The 19,356-nt window shown below is 37.7% G+C and overlaps 1 protein-coding gene across 3 annotated transcripts in view; it reads right to left on the bottom strand.

The window, feature by feature from the left end:
* Rab26 (RAS oncogene family member Rab26) overlaps window positions 1-19,356 on the bottom strand; it is a 137,383-nt gene that overhangs the window by 49,889 nt on the left and 68,138 nt on the right. The window contains exon 1 of one of the 3 annotated variants that reach the window (XM_073981692.1): window positions 15,817-16,019. The exons of the other annotated variants lie outside the window; for them this stretch is intronic. The gene's annotated coding sequence lies outside the window, so the exon portion shown is untranslated. Of the gene's footprint in view, window positions 1-15,816; window positions 16,020-19,356 lie in introns of those variants that run through there. 3 annotated transcript variants of the gene reach the window in all.

Here is a 19,356-nt window from a genome sequence, read left to right as displayed (position 1 = left end):
AGGTACCTAAAGGAATGGAACGACATAGTCCATTTTGGAAGTGGATCTTATTTTAGGAGTCATTCCTCTCGATATATATCGCGCCCACTTGTCATTTCAGTTGGTTACCATATAATTTAAAACTTTTGGACCACTATATCAGGAAACATGTACTTGCCTAAGAAAAACCTAATAATATAAACCCTATATCGCTGTTAAAAGGGCTCCGAGTTGGCCTTTTCAACATCGGTAAAAAATTGACGTATGGGGATGAAAGACACCATGGAACGGTCCTGAGCGGCTTTAACATGGCAAAGCCCGGGATTTATCTTGATCCTTCTTTCATCTCAAGTGGACACTGACATGGCGTCACCTTGGGAGCTACGTTTAACGCCAGTTAAAGGTAGTGAGCTAACATGTGCCGCGCGTTCACCCATAAGAACGGTAAACACTTGGGTTTGGGCGTCGAATTAGAAACCCTCCCCAAAAAAAGAAGCCTACTATGAAACAAGTAAGAACGTCGTTAAGTTCACCCGGGCCGAACTTGTTATACCCTCCACCTCGAGTTGTATTGAAGTAAAGTGGAACAATTAGTTTCCTTTCGTTTATGAAGAAGACTAAATACCAAATTTCTGCAATTTCGGTAAAACACTGTGTCTAACTTTCAAAATACCGAACCGGAGGTACCGTTCTATGTGTGCTATCTGAAGGCGTGGACCTATACAGACAAAATTATTCAGGAATGTTTTATAGCAACAACGATGGCTAAATACCATTTCGGTGGAATAATGGAGCTAAAACCTTCAAAATACTGAAAATCGGGAAGTACCGTTCTATGGGGGCTCTATGAAAGCGTGGACCTATACCAACAAATTTCAGGTGGAACGATTTTTTATATCCTCAACGAAGACGAATTACCAAATTTCAACCATTTTGGTGGGATATCGAAGCTAAAACCTTCAAAATACCGAATATCGGGAGGTACCGTTCTATGGGGGCTATATGGAGGCGTGAACCTATACCAACAAATTTCAGGTGGAAAGTTCTATACACCCAACGATAACTAAATACCAAATTTCAGCCATTTTGGTGGGACAATCAAGCTAAAACCTTCAAAATACCGAATATCGGTAGGTACCGTTCTATAGAGACTATATTAAGGCGTGGATCTATACCAACAAATTTTAGGTGGAACGTTTTATAACCTCAACGAAGACTAATGACCAAATTTCAACCATTTTGATGGGATAATGAAGCTAAAACCTTCAAAATACCGAATATCGGGGGGTACCGTTCTATGGGGCTATATGAAGACGTGAACCTACACCGACAAATTTCAGGTGGAAAGTTTTATACACCCAACGATAACTAAATACCAAATTTCAGCCATTTTGGTAGGATAATGAAGCTAAAACCTTAAAAATACGGAAAATCGGGAGGTATCGTTCTATGGGGGCTATATCAAAACGTGGACCGATATATCCCATTTTCAATATCAACCATCCTGCAGGTAATAAACACTTATGTACCAAATATTGACTCTCTATCTTTAAAATTGCGAGCTGTACCTTAATATCAACAGACAGACAGGCGGACTGACGGACAGACGGACATAGTTAAAACGACATAAAATTTTATGCTGATCAAGAATATATATACTTTATAGGGTCTCCGACGAATATTTCGATGTTATACAAACGGAATGACAAATTTAATTATACCCTCCATATGGTGGAGGGTATAAAAACGAAAAAAAAAAGAAAAACAAGCCCCTCTAAAGTTGACAACCCCCGCAAACGTTTTAAGGATCAAGATCTGCGAATCTGCACCTGGAATGTTCGCACTCTTTATAGAGGAGGTGCAGTTTATGCATAGGCAGATGTGCTGTACAGTAAATACGATGGATTGGGAAAAGCGTCACAACAATACCTACAGGTGACGCACTGTATTAAAGCTGCTATGACACAAAGCTTGAGTTTTGCTGCGGATTTGTAGTTAGTCGGAAGTTAAAACATCTGGTTCCCAGCTTCACTCCAGTGAATGAAAGACTTGCTACAATGCGGATAAAAGCAAAATTCTTCAACATTAGCTATATCTGCGCTCATGCTCTATTCGAAACAATGACCAAAGATATATTCTACGAGTGCTTAGAAGAAACATATGACCGTTACCCTGCCCATGACATTAAAATTATTCTAGGCGATTTTAATGCCAAAATTGGAAAGGAGAATATCATTGGCCCAACAGTCGGGAAATTCAGTCTCCATAGTAAAACATCTGACAACGGAATGAGGCTGATAGATTTTGCAGCTGCAAAAAACATGGTAGTTAGCAGTACCAGATTTAAGCATCTCAACATTTATAAGGGCACTTGGCTGTCTCCCGATCAGAAAGCATGAAATCAAATTGATCACGTTGTGATAGATGGGAAACATTCATCTATCATGTTGGATGTACGTTCGTTCCGAGGAGCAAACATAGACTCGAACAACTACATTGTTACAGCAAAGGTAGTAGTCGTAGCGAATTAAGTACGAACAGACAAACACAACACGAAATTTAGACATCGGTAAGCTGCAATTGCAACAGAAAGCCACAGCATATTCCACTCAACTGGCCCAATTGCTTCATCAAAGCACTCCTCTTCCGGATGACATATCAGCACAATGGCAAAAGATTGCCCATTCCATGCAAACAGCCGCAAAATCCATACTTGGATACCAGAGACCTCCACCGAGGAATCCATGTTATGACCAGGAGTGTCGTGCTGCTACCGAAGAGGAAAATGCGGCATATAGGGCTACTGTACAATACAGCAGCAACGCATAGCGCACGAGAGAGGTATCGGGAGAAAAGGAGAGAGGAGAAAAGTCTTTTCCGTAGGAAAAAGAGAGAAATGGAAAAGCGAGAGTGTGAAAATCGAGATGTACAGGAGCCAGATTGAAGTCCGAAAGTTCTACCAAAGAGTAAAACATCAAACTGATGGATTTGGTACAGGCACATCCTCCTGTAGAGACCAGCAAGGTTATTTGGTAACTGATACAGATTGTGTGCTCAGGATATGGAAAGAGCGTTTTGCCAAACTGTTGGTATCTGATAGTAGCGAAGACGGCGAAGATATCACATATCCAATCCCAGAAGATGGTATAAGGCAGCAGGAGCTGATGGCCTACCAGCCGAGATGTTAAAAACCGAAGGCAACATTCTGATAAGGTGTATGCATCACCTAATTAGCTGGCAGGAAGAACGCGTACCATGCGATTGTAAGCTGAGTATCCTGTGTCCCGTACACAAGAAAGGAGACAAGACTGTATGATCTAACTATAGAGGCAAACGTCTTCTCCCTATGCGAACGACTAAATCCTATGATCAATAAAATAATTGGACCATACCAATGCGGCTTTAGACCTGGCAAGTCCACCATTGACCAGATATTTACCCTGCGACAAATCATGGAGAAGACCCAAGAGATGCAGATCGACACCTACCCCCTTTTTGTCGATTATAAAGTAGACTTCGACAGCCTCCTACGCCCAAAGGTATTGCAAGCCATGTCTGAATTTGGTTTCCCAGCAAAGCTCATTAGGCTTTGTAAGATGACTTTAACTGATACTAGGTCCCCAGTTAAAATAGGTAAGAAACTCTCCGAACAATTCAGTATCAAAAGAGGTTTCAGACAAGGAGATAACCTTTTGTGCGACCTGTTCAACATCCTGCTGGAAAAGGTTATGCGAGAAGCAAATGTCAAAAGAAATGGCACAATATGCAGCAACAGCCACATTTTACTTGCTTATGGAGATGACATTGACCTCATGGGACGATCAGTAATGGAAGTAACTGATACCTTTCAGAAGGTCGAAGGAGAATCAGTAAAAGTGGGTCTGGTAGTAAACGGCGAAAATACAGAGTTGATGGTGTCGCGCAATGCATCCACAGAGCTAGGGCCAACAGTGGAAGTTGGTTCCTATAATTTTGCGTCCACAGAGCTAGGGCCAACAGTGGAAGTTGGTTCCTATAATTTTGAGGTTGTAGAAGACTTCGTTTACCTCGGCACTGCCATAAAAACAACAAACAACATCAGTTGTGAAATAAAGAGAAGTATTGTGTTGGTCAACAGATGCTACTTTGGCTTAAGTAAGCAGTTTAAAACAAGGCCACATCTCGTCAAACAAAAATAACGCTTTACAAAACACTGATACTACCCGTGCTAATGTATGGTTCCAAAGCCTGGTACTTGCGAAAGCAGATAAGGCAGTGCTTGGTGTGTTTGAGAGAAAAATTCTTCGAAACATCTACGGGCTGCGTTGACGGTGAATATCGACGTCGTATGAACCACGATCTGTGTCTGCTATACTACGACATCAGTATAAATAAAAGTATCGAGATGCAACGATTACGTTGGCTTCGGCGCACCATAAGAATGAGCGATGATGGACCCCCTAAAAAGGCGCTTAAATACGGGTCACGTGGTGGTACACGCAGTGCTGGCAGGCCAGGGCTTCGATGGAGCGAACAAGTGGAAAAAGAGATGGAAAGACGCTGTATTCCAAAAAGCGAACCAACAAACAGATAGAATTGGAGATCTTTTCTTAGGTCGGTTTATGGAATAAATGGTCTCTAATGGGCCAGCTAAGTAAGTAAAAATTGCAAAGGATCTACAAATATACCCTTAACCGCACAAAAATGTTGAACATTTGTGTGGGCGGTACGCCAAGGAGGGGACCGATGGGCCCACTTAACTAAGTTAACACAAAATATTTCGAGATCCAACATTTGGACCAAATCGGTTGCTCTATTTATGAGATATTGGGCGTACCATTTTATCGAATATTTTCGAACTTTTGTGTTTAATCTAATACTCGAAGAAATATTACCATATGCAAAATGTGGACCAATGCAGTATTCGGTTAGAGAGTTGTCGTGCGCACCCGCCACTACATCTGGGGTTTTTACAGCTTTCGGGTAATTTTCTTATGAAGTATGGACTTGTCACTCAAAAACTTGTACCATCATAAAAGGGGCTTTGAGCGCAACATTTTGCAAAAACGCTTCGACAGGAGGTCCTAAACTGCAGTTTTCCGAAATTTTGTGTGGTAGGTACCCGAAGGAGTTGACATATATTGTCAATATCCGTAACCGGATCTATGTCTCTTAGAAATATTACAAAGTGCAAAGTATGGATCAAATCGGTTACTGGCTTCGAGAGTTATCGTGCGGACCATTTTAGCGCCAAGTTTTGAGCATTTGTGGGGGAGGTGACCGAAAGAGTGGACCGATACGGCTCATCTTAGAACTTGTTTTAATTTTGCGCAAAATACTACGACTGCCAAATTTGGGATCGAATCGGTTTATCCGTTCGAGAGTTATCGTGCGCTTCATCCCCTACTCATGGTGCCATGGCAGATTTTGTACCCGACGCACGTTGGTCGAAAGCACTGATCTAGCGGCGCTAAATTAATAACTTGGAAACGAATTGAGATACGTCACTGAAATTTTGCAAAAACTCAGCTTGTGGGTAATAATGGGCCAAATATGAACAATATCGGCTAATGTTTTGGTATAGCCCCCATATAACGGTACCTTCCGATTTTCGGTGTTTTGAGGATTTAAGCCACAATTTCGTAGCAAATTAGCTGTAATTTGGTACTTAGTGTTTCTAGTGGTCACAAAATATTTCCACCAAAAATTATGGACATATGTGCACGTTTTGATATAGGCGCCATGTAACCGTACCTCCCAATTTAAGGTATTTTTAATATCATGACCACATTTTTAAACCAACTAGGCTGTTATTTTGCATTCCGTGTTCTCACTGCGTATAAAATCTTCTTACAAAACATTCCGATTTATGTTTCGATGTAGCCCCTTTTATGGTATCCCATATTTAATAACATATTTAACTATAATATGGCATTATAGTGTCTCCGGGGGCAGAACTCCTCCTTGCAAACATTTCTCAAGATAGGTCCATATTTTGATTTAGCTCCCATACAAATGCACAGCTAAATTTGTATGAATTTTATGCGAAATCTCTTATTTGAAAAGTCCAGTAATCAAAAGATTTGCAAATATTTGCAGCCCTAATGTGGTTATTCCGTATCCAGAGAGACCAATTTCATTCCCCAAAAAATAATCGAACCCAAGTTCGGCCATGTTTACAAGATGCACTCTATGGAACAAGCGCGTACAACCCATAAAAGCACTAAAAAATTTAATTTTTTGAAAATTTATTGCTATATAACTAAGTACCTCCAGACCCAAAATACATTTTTATAACTTAAATCACGCCCTTTGCTATTAATTAAAAATAAATCTTGTCCAGTTTCATTACGAATTTATTTAACATTTAAACAAATATGAAGCTAAATTTTTTCCAACAATTTTTTAAAATCTGATGCAACAAAAACTCTTGTATGTGATAGTGAATAACTGAGTGTATATTTACAAAAAAAAAAAAAAAAAAAAAAAACAAATTATTTGTCTGCAAAGTGCCTGTAATCGATACAATGGAAAATATTTCGCAATTTTATAGATCGATTTTTTGACTTTCGCGCCGCTAGATCAGTGGTTTCGACCAGTGTGCGACGGTGTGAATCGATATGACCTATCTTCGAACTTAACCTAAGTTGGGCAAGATATTACGAATGTCAAATTTTGGAACGAATTGGTTGATCCGTTCCATTGTCATCATGCCCATCAGCCAGCCAGACAGAATAACGGACGACCATGGCTAAATGACTCAAAATTGTCTGAAACAGATTTTGTCTAAACATACTCGAGGTCTAACAACAAACACAGTTTTTGTCGTATCAACGTGTATATACCCTTTTTAGCCTAAAGGCTGATGTTATACAAATTTGCTAAATCGGGATCCCGGATTATAAGCTATAACTCAATGTGTAACATATTTTGTTGTTGCTGACAAAACTCGGTAAAATTGAAGCGCAAAATTATTAATGAAAAGTACAAATAATAGTTAACAACACTGCTGCTAGCTGTAGGATATATCGATGATTTTATTTTGTTCGCTTAATTAAGGAAACATTTCCTTAATTTCTGAAATTATAAAACTTTTAAATTTTACCGATTTTGTCGATAACTAAAAAGCATGTCGAATATCAAAACCTGCATGTCCATATTGTTAGTCAAAATCGACAGAACCTGACAAGACATTTTGTGGTGCTAACCGCTTACTGGGTTAAATGTTGTTCACTATATCTGTTTCAGGTCCGCACAATGACCTCACAGAGACGACCGAATTATATCTAGACCATGTGAGATATAATAATTTATCAGACTGGATATAATTCCAAAGAGAGTATAACTCATATTCATTACAAAACGCCCTACTAACCCATTATATTTTTACAAGGGCATGTCGCACGAAATAAGTAGCCATTAAATAAATAAGTAGTTAGATAAGTAGTTATATTTTGGCCAAAGTCGCGGCTACTTATTTAACTATTTATGTAAGCGGCCAAAAAATAACTACAAAATTCGCGTGACTGGCCCTTGTTAAAATAATGGGTTAGTATGGGGTTTTGTAATGGGTATTTTTGCTGGGAACTGTATAATCATCATTATACAAGTGGTTTGGTTTTCAAAATTGCATTTCAATCCTATTAAGGCTATGTACAATGTACAATGAAACCCCGTTTTAGACCGCTTTTAAATGCAGCATGTTAAAAAAGTTGTTTGCTTTTCTAGTCTTCAAAACTTTAATTAATTTTCAATAACATACTGAAGAAGGGGTAAAAAAACAAAATGGCTTGAAACCCCATTCGTCGAAACCCAAAAAATCTCTAGCCATGGTAAAATTCTATGAAACTCATTTACCATTCAATCCAATTGAATGGAAAAACCGCAGCAAAGCATTGGAATAATATATAGATACACACACATACATGAATACATGGTTTTATTTGTTAGTACAAATTTACTACTGGAACTGGAACGTGGTAGCTATAAGTAAATTAAGTTTTAATATGTCTGTCCATTTGTTCAAGAAATTTTCTTCAAATTCACTGTCATTAAAGGCATATCGATGCTAAAGGCATAGCAATGCTATCGAGAAAAAAGAGTTTGCACAGCATGTCGTTGTTGGAAGTCTTTGAAATTTTTAAAATACAAAAGCAAGATGTTGCCTAGGTGACTATTCTTTTCAAAGAAAAATGAAATGTTAATTTAATTTCACAATCGTAGGACTTTCTTTATCAACAACAGTTGCATACAGGTCTATCGAGATTTCTGAGTGAAATCGGACACGTTTTTCAAAATTAGGTTTTTTATTTGTTTTATTTTTTGCTGTGCTATGCCAATACAGCAAAGTATCTTGGTATGACACTGGACGCCAAGCTTCGTTGGAATGCCCATATAAAAATGAAACTTACTGAACTACAACTAAAATGGAAAAAGCTAAACTGGTTGATAGGAAGGAAATCTAAACTTTCCATAGAAAATAAAATTATGATTTACAATCAAATGCTAAAACCTATCTGGACATATGGGGCACAATTGTGGGGTTGCACAAGCAAACAAAATATAAACATAATACAACGTTTTCAAAATAAAGCACTTAGACACATAGTAAACGCACCATGGTACATCCGCATAGCTAACTTGGCGTAAACACCGTCACGCAAGAAATCGAAAACATTGCTACAAAACACAATATTCGGTTGAGAGAACATGTTAACTCTGAAGCATCTTCTCTGGCTGATCCAATTGGTTTGGTACGCAGACTTAAGAGAAGGAAACCGTGCGATCTGATAAGAGATCCCCGTGTTGATTGATGATAATTACACTGTGATACAAAAGTGGACAAAATTTTTTTGCAGGATTTCTGATGCACAAATTCGGTTTTGTGGGAGTCCATAGAAGACGAAAATACCTTTGGTTTCTTTGGGTCACTTCGGGTTTTGATTTTATAACGGTAAATGTAGTGAAAAATGGGCTTTCTTGGATTTTCAAATTTAAACGGACACTACTTCTTTTTTCCACAACCGATTTGCACACACTGTTTTTCATTATAAAGGGGAAAGTAATGCCTTTCGAATAAGCCTTAGATTTTTAAAATGGTTAACAAATGGCTAAGTAATAGTGGTTTAAGTGTGACAAAAACGCATTAAAAAACAGTAAAATGTTTTTCCTTGTGCTCTAGGCTGCGTAAACGACCCCTAACAGTACAATTATTTACTGTTAACAAGTAAGAAATTTAGTTGGCTTTCCAAAATGGGGAAAACCAACGAAATCGGTTGAAAAATGAATGCGTTATGGCATTTTTTGTGTTTCAACTTTTTTGTTTTTTTCATATTTTGCTTTATAAAAGATGGGTATCTTAGCATGTATGATTCTAATTGTGATTATCCTGCTTAACAATTACGCACAAGCTATCAATGTTTTATAAAGGAAAATATGAAAAAAAAACCAAAAAGTTGAAACACAAAAAATGCCATAACGCATTCATTTTTCAACGGATTTTGTTGGTTTTTCCCATTTTGGAAAGCCAACTAAATTTCCTACTTGCTAACTGTAAATAATTGTACTGTTAGATGTCATTTACGCAGCCTAGAGCACAAGGAAAAACATTTTACTGTTTTTTAATGCGTTTTTGTCCCACTTAAACCACTATTACTTAGCCATTTGTTAACCGATTTTAAAAATCTATGGCTTGTTCGAAAGTCATTACTCTCCCCTTTATAACGAAAAACAGTGTGTGCAAATCGGTTGTGGAAAATTGAACTAATGTCCGTTTAAAGTTGAAAATCCAAGAAAGCCAATTTTTCACTACATTTACCGTTATAAAATGAAAAACCGAAGTGACCCAAAGAAACCAAAGGTATTTTCGTCTTCTGTAGACTCCCACAAAACCGAATTTATGCATTAAAACCCCTGCAAATTTTCACTGTAGCACAGTGTTATTATATATACTTTTTTATAGTATATATGTACGTATAAGTACTGAAGTACGTTTGATCAAAATTGCTTGATAGTTGTAAAAGCTAGTTGCAGTAAATAAATAAAATAAATTTGCTGTGTTATGTTGCTCATTAGCAAAACATTTTAGAACATTGGTGGCGTCGTTTTTTATTGGGATAGGTAATACAATTTTGTTTCTTTTATTTCAAAATAGTCTGGCTTAATACCATTGTTGTTGTTTTATGACTTTAAAACAACTAATTTATTAGTGGAAAAAGTTTGGCAGTGTTCGCCAAGGGGTAAGGCAGGGGACTAGTTTCGATCTAGGCCACTGGATCTCATCAGTTCCTTTGTTTCTTATTTGTGGTTTTTCTCCACCGAAGTTATTTCTCAATAACTTCTTCAACAAGAAACTTCTTATACCCAAACATCAATCGTCAGCTCGAAGTGTAAAGGTGAACAAAGAAAAAAACTTCAATGAGAACTTTTTCTTTGGCAACCTAACACAACTCCGACGAAAGTGTTTGCGAAACAAACCAAAGCCTTTACCACTGCTATGTGTCGTTGAATTTCGACGAATGCACATAACAAAATGTCGTTGGTAGCTTGTCGCAGCCAACCATACAAACGGTGCCAGTGTTTCTGAAATCGAACTACTCTTCCCTACCTTACCCCTTGGTAAACATTTTAGTATATTTTCAGATGTTTTCCAGGTTTCAGATATATCGCACCTTGAAAAAGTCGAATTCCGTAGAAACTACATGCAAAGACATACTCATAACTTGTTTAATATTGGTCCAAGTAGAACAAATCTTTATTATGTATTTACTGTTTTATTATCAGACATCTAATAAAAGAATAGAAAAAAATTACACAGTGGTCTTAAGCAATTTTCTGGATTTTAAATCAATATTTATCAATGATTGTACTCTTCGATTCTCTTGAAATTTTGTTGTATTAAACTACGACTGTTTATAAAAATTTTAGGTTCTATTTGGTAGTCGGATTTGAAAAATTACAATTTTTTCTTAATTTTTAAAATTGTCAATACTATTTTTATACCCTCAGCATTTATGCTAACGAGGGTATATACACTTTCATACAGGCAAAATGTGCCTCATCGAAATAATGGTTTCAGACCCCAAGTATGTTTGGACGAAATGTGTTTCAGACAATTTGGAGTTGATTTAGCCATGTCCGTCCGTCTGTCTGTCTGGCTTGTGCGCACGATAACTCTCGAACGGAGCAACCGATTCTGTTCAAAATTTGGCTTTCGTAATATTATGTCCAAACTTAGTTTAAGTTCGAAAAAGGTTATATCGGTCCACTTCTTCCGGTACCTCCCCCACAAAAGTTCGAAAATGTTCGGAAAATTTGTGCGCACGACAACTCTTAAAGTGAGTAACCGATTTGGCCCACACTTTGTACATCGTGAAAGTTCTAGCAGACTTAGATGAAGTTTAAATATGGACTCAATCGGTCCACTCCTTCGGGTACCTCCCACACAAAATTTCGGAAAAGTTCAGTTTAGGACCTGCACTCGAATCGCTTTGATTTTTGTTGTAGCAACGTGTATTCGCTTTCCCCATACGACGGTACAAGTTTCATAAGGGGCAAGTCCATACTTCCTGAGAAAATAGCCTGAAAGTTGCAAAAAACCCCTATGACACCGTTTGTAGTGGTTGGAGCGCAAGATAAATCTCGAACGGATCTGCCAATTCGGTCCAAAATTTGACCTTCGTAATATTTTGTCCAAACTAGTTTAAGTTCGTAGATAAACCATGTCGGTCCACTCATTCAGGTACTTCCCTCAGAAAAATTCAAAAATCTTCGGAAAAAATATGCGCACGATAACTCTTGAATGTAATCCATACTCTGCACATCCTAATATATCTATCAGATATATATCAGGTTCGAATTTGGACTATATTTGTGCACTCCTTTGGGTACCTCCCACACAAAATTTCGGATAAGTTCACTTTAAGACCTGCTCTCGAATCACTTTGATTTTTGTTGAAGCGATTTGCATTCGCTACCTCCATTACGACGGTAAAAATTTTTTCAGGAGCAGGTCCATATTTCTTGGGAAAACATCCCTAAATGTGTAAAAAGCCCTATGTCACCATATGTGGCTCTCGAACTGTTCTACCGATTTGGTGCAACATTTGGTGTTCGTCATATTTTATCCAAACTTAGTTTCATGGGGCAAAACCGGTCCCCAACTTCCGGTACTTCTCCCCAATATTTAAAAATGTCACTAGAATGTTAGGACGATATCACTTGAATGGTGCAATCAATTTGGTCCAAACTTTGGATCTCCCAATATTTTGTCAAAATTTAGTTTAACTTCTAAAATGGCCCATATCGAACCTCCCTAAGGGTACCTCTTCCCACCAAAGTTCAACATTTGTGTTAATTCCTAATCCACATTTTTGTCGGCAAGTTCAAATGCTGAAAAAGGGCCAAAAAATTCTGAAGAGACGCTAAATACATTCTATCTGTCCGCAGATGAAAGTTTCAATTCACATTGGCTGAAGGTATACCTCTGTCGGCAAAGCCGACTGACACTTTTTTACTTGTTATGTTTCAGAATCCGTAAAAACTTCCCAGGTGTAAGCATCCGTTGGTTCAGCCGCACCGTGCGAGTTATATCGGTGCAAGGTTTCATAGTATCTAATTCCCGATCTTAGGAATTTTTAATGTTTCAACCGCATTTTCCTACTTAAATGACTAAAATTTGGCATACAGACTCTATTTGGGGGTATAAAACATTCATTCAGGAATTTGTCGTTACAGGTTCAAAAGCCCCATAAAACTGTACCTTCTGATCTTGGGCAGCCTTTGTTGGCGATATTAAACGTTCCAGCAGAAAACGGTAGGCACAGGTCCACAATTGATAAAGCCCCGTACAACGATGTTTCACTATTTTCTGTATTTTTATTAAAAAATATATATATTAAGTCTCCTTTGGAGGTTTAAAATAGGCAGAAAATTATCGGTATTGGCCCACGTTTGTATTAAGCTCTCACAGAACGGTACCTTCCGAATTTTGGGAATTTTGAAGGTTTTAGCTTCATTATACGATCGAAATTTGGAATTTGGTCTTTGTTGGGGATGTAACTATTTCCGACGGAGAATTGATACAGGCAAACGTTTTTAGACTCATAATATATGTTTATCCTTGTTACACCCTCCTCCATAATATGGAGGGTATAATTAAAATTGTCATAAAATATATATATTCTTGATCAGGGTCAAATTCTAAGTCGATATAACCATGTCCGTCCGTCCGACTTTTGAAATCAAGATACAGCTCGCAATTTTTCAGATAGAGCTTTGTAATTTGGTATTGAAGTTTGGTATTGCTCTATCGGTCCACGTTTTGATATAGCCCCCATAGAACGGTACCACTCGATTTTCGTTATTTTGAAGGTTTTAGCCTCATTATCACACCGAAATGGCTGAAATTTGGTACTTAGTCTTTGTTGGGGCTATAAAACTTTCCCCCCAGAAATTTGTTGATATAGGTCCATGCCTTCATATTGCCCCCATAGAACCATACCTCCCGGTTTTCGGTATTTTAAAGGTTGTGGCCACAATTATCCACCGAAATGGCTGAAATTTGTATTTTGTCTTCATTTGGGATATTACACGTTCCATGTGAAATTTGTCAGAATAGGTCGACGCCTTCATAAAGCCCCCATAGAACGGTACCACCCGATTTTCCGTATTTCCAAGGTTTTACCTTCATTATCACACCGAAATGCCTGATATTTGGTATTTAGTCTTCGTTGGCGGTATAAAACTTTCCCCCAGAAACTTGCCGATACAGGTCCACGCCTTAGTATAGCCCCCACAGAACCGGACATCCCTATTTCCGAAGTTTTTAAGGTTGTGGCGTCAATATTCCAACGAAATGGATGCAATTTGGTATTTAGTCTTCATTTGGGGTATTAAACTTTCCATATGAAATTTGTCGGTATAGGTCCACGTCTTAGTATAGTCCCCATAAAACGGTAGCTCCCTATTTCTGGTATTGTTTAGGTTAAGGCCTCAATATTCCACCGAAATGGCTGAAATTTGGTATTTGGTTTTCATTTGGAGTACTAAACTTTCCATATGAAATTTGTCGGTATACCCAGCAAAAATCCTCATTACAAACCTCCTTTCCCACCCATTATTTTAACAAGGGCATGTCGCGTGAAATATCTGGTTATTTTGTAACCACTGAAATAATTAGTCAGAATCTACCTAGTATCTACTTATTTCAGTGGTTACCAACTACTTTGTTCAGTGGTTACAAAATAACCAGACATTTCGCGCGACATGCCCTTGTTAAAATAATGGGTGGGAAAGGAGGTTTGTAATGAGGATTTTTGCTGGGTAGGTCAACGCCTTCATATAGCCCCCATTGAACGGTACCGATTTTTCACACCGAAATGCCTGAAATTTGGTACTTAGTCTTTGTTGGGGGTATAAAACGTTCCCTAGAAATTGTCGGTATAGGTCCATGCCTTCATATTGCCCCCATAGAACGATTCCTCCCAATTTTCGGTATTTTGAAGTTTGTGGCCACAATAATCCACCAAAATGGCTGAAATTTGGTATTTAGTCTTTGCTGGAGGTATAGTCCCATAGAACGGTGCCTCTCGATTTTCGTAATTATGAAGGTTGTGACGTCAATATCCCACCGAAAGACTGACATTTGTTATTTTGTCTTCCATTGGGTTATAAAATATTCCAGAAGAGAATTATCAGTATAGGTCCGCGGGTTCCTTTATCCCCCATAGAAGCGTATCTCTTGATTTTCGGTATTTTTAAGGTTTTACCGAAATATCGGAAATTTCGTATTTAGTCTTCTTTGAGCCTAAAAACTTTCCACCAGAAATTTGTACGTATAGATCGACGTTTTGATATAGCTCCCATGGAACGGTACCTTCCGAATTTCGGTATTTTGAAGGTTAGCCACATTGTGTTACCGAACTTGCTGAAATTTGGTATTTAGTCTTCTTCATAAACGAAAGGAAACTAATTGTTCCATTTTACTTTATCGGCCACCATTTCAGTAAAATCTAATATATTTCTTTAAAAACCCATCGGTGGATGACTAGATCTTTATGTTTTAAATAAGCCCACAAAAATATATGAAAACCGGGTAATTAGTTTTGGAGATAGAGTTGGCGCCGCAAAACGCTTGTACAAAAAAGTTTTTTTTTTGTGGCGGCCATTTGCCACAAAACTACTGTTTTGAAAAATAAAAGAAAAATTCCGACACTATATTAAGATGAAAAAAATGTACCAAAAAAAGTTTGGTAGTTTTCTTGGAAAATATTCATGAAAAATTGTCTTGTTGGGCTTTACAAGTCGGGATCACCCCTTAAATATAAGTCCAGGCAGTTTTAATGAAGAGAATCTTTAAGACTTAATCCCTTCTCAGTCATTCCTGTTTACCTACACACAGACAATCACAAATGGCACACTCTACGAAGCGTATATTTTTCCAAAAATAAATAACTTGTTTTTTGTCAAACCAAGATTTTTCAGATTTTCTTTGAAATAATGCGATTATGGGTAACTCTTTATTTTCGCACTTAATACTTGAAATGACTTCTTTACAATGTTTGGTACATTGGTACATACAGATGTATGTCCATACATACACCATACATACGTACACATATATTTATGTATGTTACCCCGCCATAAGAACCAAACGCTTGTCAGCAAGATAACAATAGCAATTGTTATGTTTAAGGATAATGGCGAACAATAAACCTTATTTAATTGGAGTGGAAAATTTCCAAAGAATTCAGCCAATTAGAAGAGTGTTGATGTTTCTGAAATCTTCAGCAGGATTAGTTGATATCCTTTGGTAATATGTTTGTTTTCAATTTTTTTTCTTGCTTTTCAAACTTTTACTTTTTGTTGCTGTTTGTTTTTAAACTTTTCTTGTTGAAAATTTGCACTCACACACACAACCACATTGAATTATTACTTTCTCTCTAATTGTTTGTTAATTTCTGTTTACATTGTTCGAAAAGTAATGTCCTGCACTTTTGCCGCTCTTCTGAGTTATTTGAAAAGGAAACACAACCGTTACAAATGAAAACTCAAAACAAACTGGCATAAAGTTTCCCACAATAAGGCATGCCGCGGCAACAGAAGCAACAGTCATGTTTATGGGTTCGGCAAAATACAACAGGATATTTTGTTTTGCAGCATTTGATGGCAGGATATGTTGCTAAACAATACTCCGTGGCAACATGTTGCACTCAAATGAATTCATTCATGCTTGTAAAAGTTCCCCATTCTGGGCACTTTCATGATTGAAGTTTCATCCCACACATTTTACAATAATTTCTCTCTCTCTGCGCAATAGCATATCCTTGAGTATTATTATCAGGCGGTTCACATGTGGCGGCATTTAAAAAAAAAGAATTGTTTTTATTTAAGTATTCGGTATTTTATAGTAAACTTGAACTTGTAATACTTTTGCAGCTGATGAATACTGTTCGTAACATAGTGTTGGTCTATTTTTTAGAGATAAAAAAGAGCGCGCAAACTATAACCAGGGTGAATTGATTCAACCCAGTTTCATTTGTCGCCAGGCTGTGAATGATGTCTAGCCCCCTTTTTGTGAGACACAAAAAGTGTTTCAAAAATATATTGAAGGTCTCTACACATTGAAGTGTGCGACTTTGTATTTGTGTTTATTTAGCCGTGATATTATTCATGGCCACCTATATTGATGTATGCTTCTTTTTGTTAGCAGTATGTTTTTTTGTTGTTGCTTTCTCAGTAGACCATTTCGTATTAACTGTTGCTTGATAACCACAAATTGGTGGTTGTTATTTTTTTTAATAAATACATATAAAAATGATACATATAAGAATGATCTATGGAGATTTCTGAGTAAAATCGTTTATGTTTAGCTGTGTTGATGCTGGTTATGAGCAAAACGCTTGAGTATATTTTCAGATTTTTTGACTATCGGTTCCAGAGATATCGCGCCTTGAAAAAGAAGAATTCTGTAAAAACTATGTGCAAAGACATAACTTCTTTAATATTGGTCCAAATAGGAAAAAATCGTTTTTGTATTTTTTTGTTTTTTTTTTTTTTAATAAGCTATCTAATAAAAAAAATTTGCACAGTGCGCTTGGATGCAATTTTCCCCATTTATTATTTAAAATCAATTTTTATACCCTCAGCATTTATGCTAACGAGTGTAAAATGTGCCTCATCGAAATTATGGCTTTAGAACAAAAGTATGTTTGGACGAAATGTGTTTCAGACAATTTTAAGTTGATTTAGTCATGTCCGCCCGTCTGTCTGTCTGGCTGGAGCGCACGATAACTCTCTAACGGATCAACCGATTCGGTCCAAAAGTTGGCTTTTGAAATATTTTGCCCAAACTTAGTTAAAGTTCGAAGATGGGTTATACGGTCCACTCCTTCCGGTACCTCCCCCACAAAAGTTCGAAAATGTTCGGAAAATTTGTGCGCACGATAACTTTTGAAGGGAGTAACCGATTTGGTCCACGCTTTGCACATTGTAAAATTTCTGCTAGACTTAGATGAGGTTCCAATATGGACCCAATTGGTCAACTCCTTCGGGTACCTCCCACAAATTTCGGAAAAGTTCAGTTTAAGACATGCTCAATAATCGCTTTGATTATTGTTGTAGCAACTCCTGTTCACTGTCCCCTATACGACGGTACAAGTTTCATCAGAGGCAAGTCCACACTTCCTGAGAAAATAACCTGAAAGGTATAAAAACCCCATGACATCGTGTGTAGTGGTTGGGGCGCAAGATAACTCTCAAAGGGATCTGCCGATTCGGTCTAAAATTTGGTCTTCGTAATATTTTGTCCAAACTTAGTTTTTGTCTAAACTTAGTTTAGCCATATCAGTACACTCCTTCAGGTACCTCCCTCATAAATTTTCGAAAAAATTGTGCGCATTATATCCCTTGATGGTATTGACCGATTTGGTCGATATATCCTAATATATCTACAAAATATATATCAGGGTTGAATATGGACTACATTTGTCCACTCTTTCGGATACCTCCACACAAAATTTTTAATAAGTTCACTTTAAGACCTGCTCTGAAATCACTTTGATTTTTATTGACGCAACTTTCTTTCGCTGCCTCAATTACGACGGTAAACGTTTTTTCAGGGGCAAGTCCATACAGTGTAAAAACCCTCTATGTCACCATATGTAGTGGCTGGAGAGCACGACAACTCTCGAACCGCACTTTGAATATCGTAATATTTCTTCGAACATTAGATAAAATTGAAATTCGAAGGTAGTGCTTGTACAAAAAATTCAAAAAAAAAAAAAAAATCGCTAAAATGGTACGCCCGATATCTCATAAAGAGAGCAAACCGGTTGAGGGTCTGTTCGAGGATCCCTTGAAATTTTTTTCCTAGTGGTCCTGTTTAGAGCGATATTATGTTTTTCGTAGGCAAATACATGCTTCCAAAACCTCTGAATTATATGGTGACCTACTGAAACGACAATCCTCGCGACCATCTGTCGAGGGGATTGACACCCAAAATAAGAACCACTTCGAAAAAGGACTATCTCGGTCCATTCCTTTAGATAGCTTTCCCGCAAAACTTTTAAAACCCCTTTAATATATACGTTGGACGGACGGACACACATAGTTAGTTCGCTTTATCTCGTCGAGATATGACAAATGGAATGAATATTGGACAAAACAAGTGAAAAAGTATCAGCCTGTGTATACTGAAAAAAAATTTTCCCAAAAAACGTATGTGTTTAGGGGCTTTTAAAAATTTTGGATGTATGAACCGACAAAAATGTTGATTAGGATTAAAGATCAACAGTTTTGCGGAGGAGATACTTAAAGGAATGGATCGACATTGACCATTATGGAAGTGGATCTCCAGCCACTACATATGGTGCCATAGGGGGTTTTTACACCCTTCGGGCTGTTTGCTCATGGACTTCCCCCGAAAAAAAATTTACCATCGTAATTGAGGCAGCGAATGCAAGTTGTTTCAACAAAAATTGAAGCGATCCTATGGCAGGTTTTAAAGTGAACCTATCCCTTCAAGAGTTACCGTACGAACAATTTTTCCAAACATTTTTGAACTTTTGTGCGGGAGGTACCTGAAGAAGTGGACCGGCTTACCTTCGAACTTAAACTATGTTTGGACAAAATATTACTAAGGCCAAATTTTGGACCGAAGCGGCGGAGTTATTTTGCGCTCCAACCACCTCACACGGTGTCATAGGGGTTTTCTGCAACTTTCAGGCTATTTTCTCAAGAAGTGTGGACTTGCCCCTGATGCAACTTGAACCGTCGTATGGGGGGCAGTGAATACAAGTTGCTGAAACAAAAATCAAAGCGATTCGAGAGCAGGTATTAAACTGAACTTATCCCAAATTTTGTGTGGGAGGTACCCGAAGGAGTAGACCGATTGCGCCC

Source organism: Musca autumnalis, unplaced genomic scaffold (assembly GCF_047663935.1).
Source record: "Musca autumnalis isolate F117 unplaced genomic scaffold, ASM4766393v1 scaffold_4, whole genome shotgun sequence".
Classification (NCBI taxonomy): Eukaryota; Metazoa; Arthropoda; class Insecta; order Diptera; family Muscidae; genus Musca; species Musca autumnalis.
The sequence above is the reverse complement of the archived record's forward strand: the minus strand, read 5'-3'. Positions and strand labels throughout refer to the sequence as shown.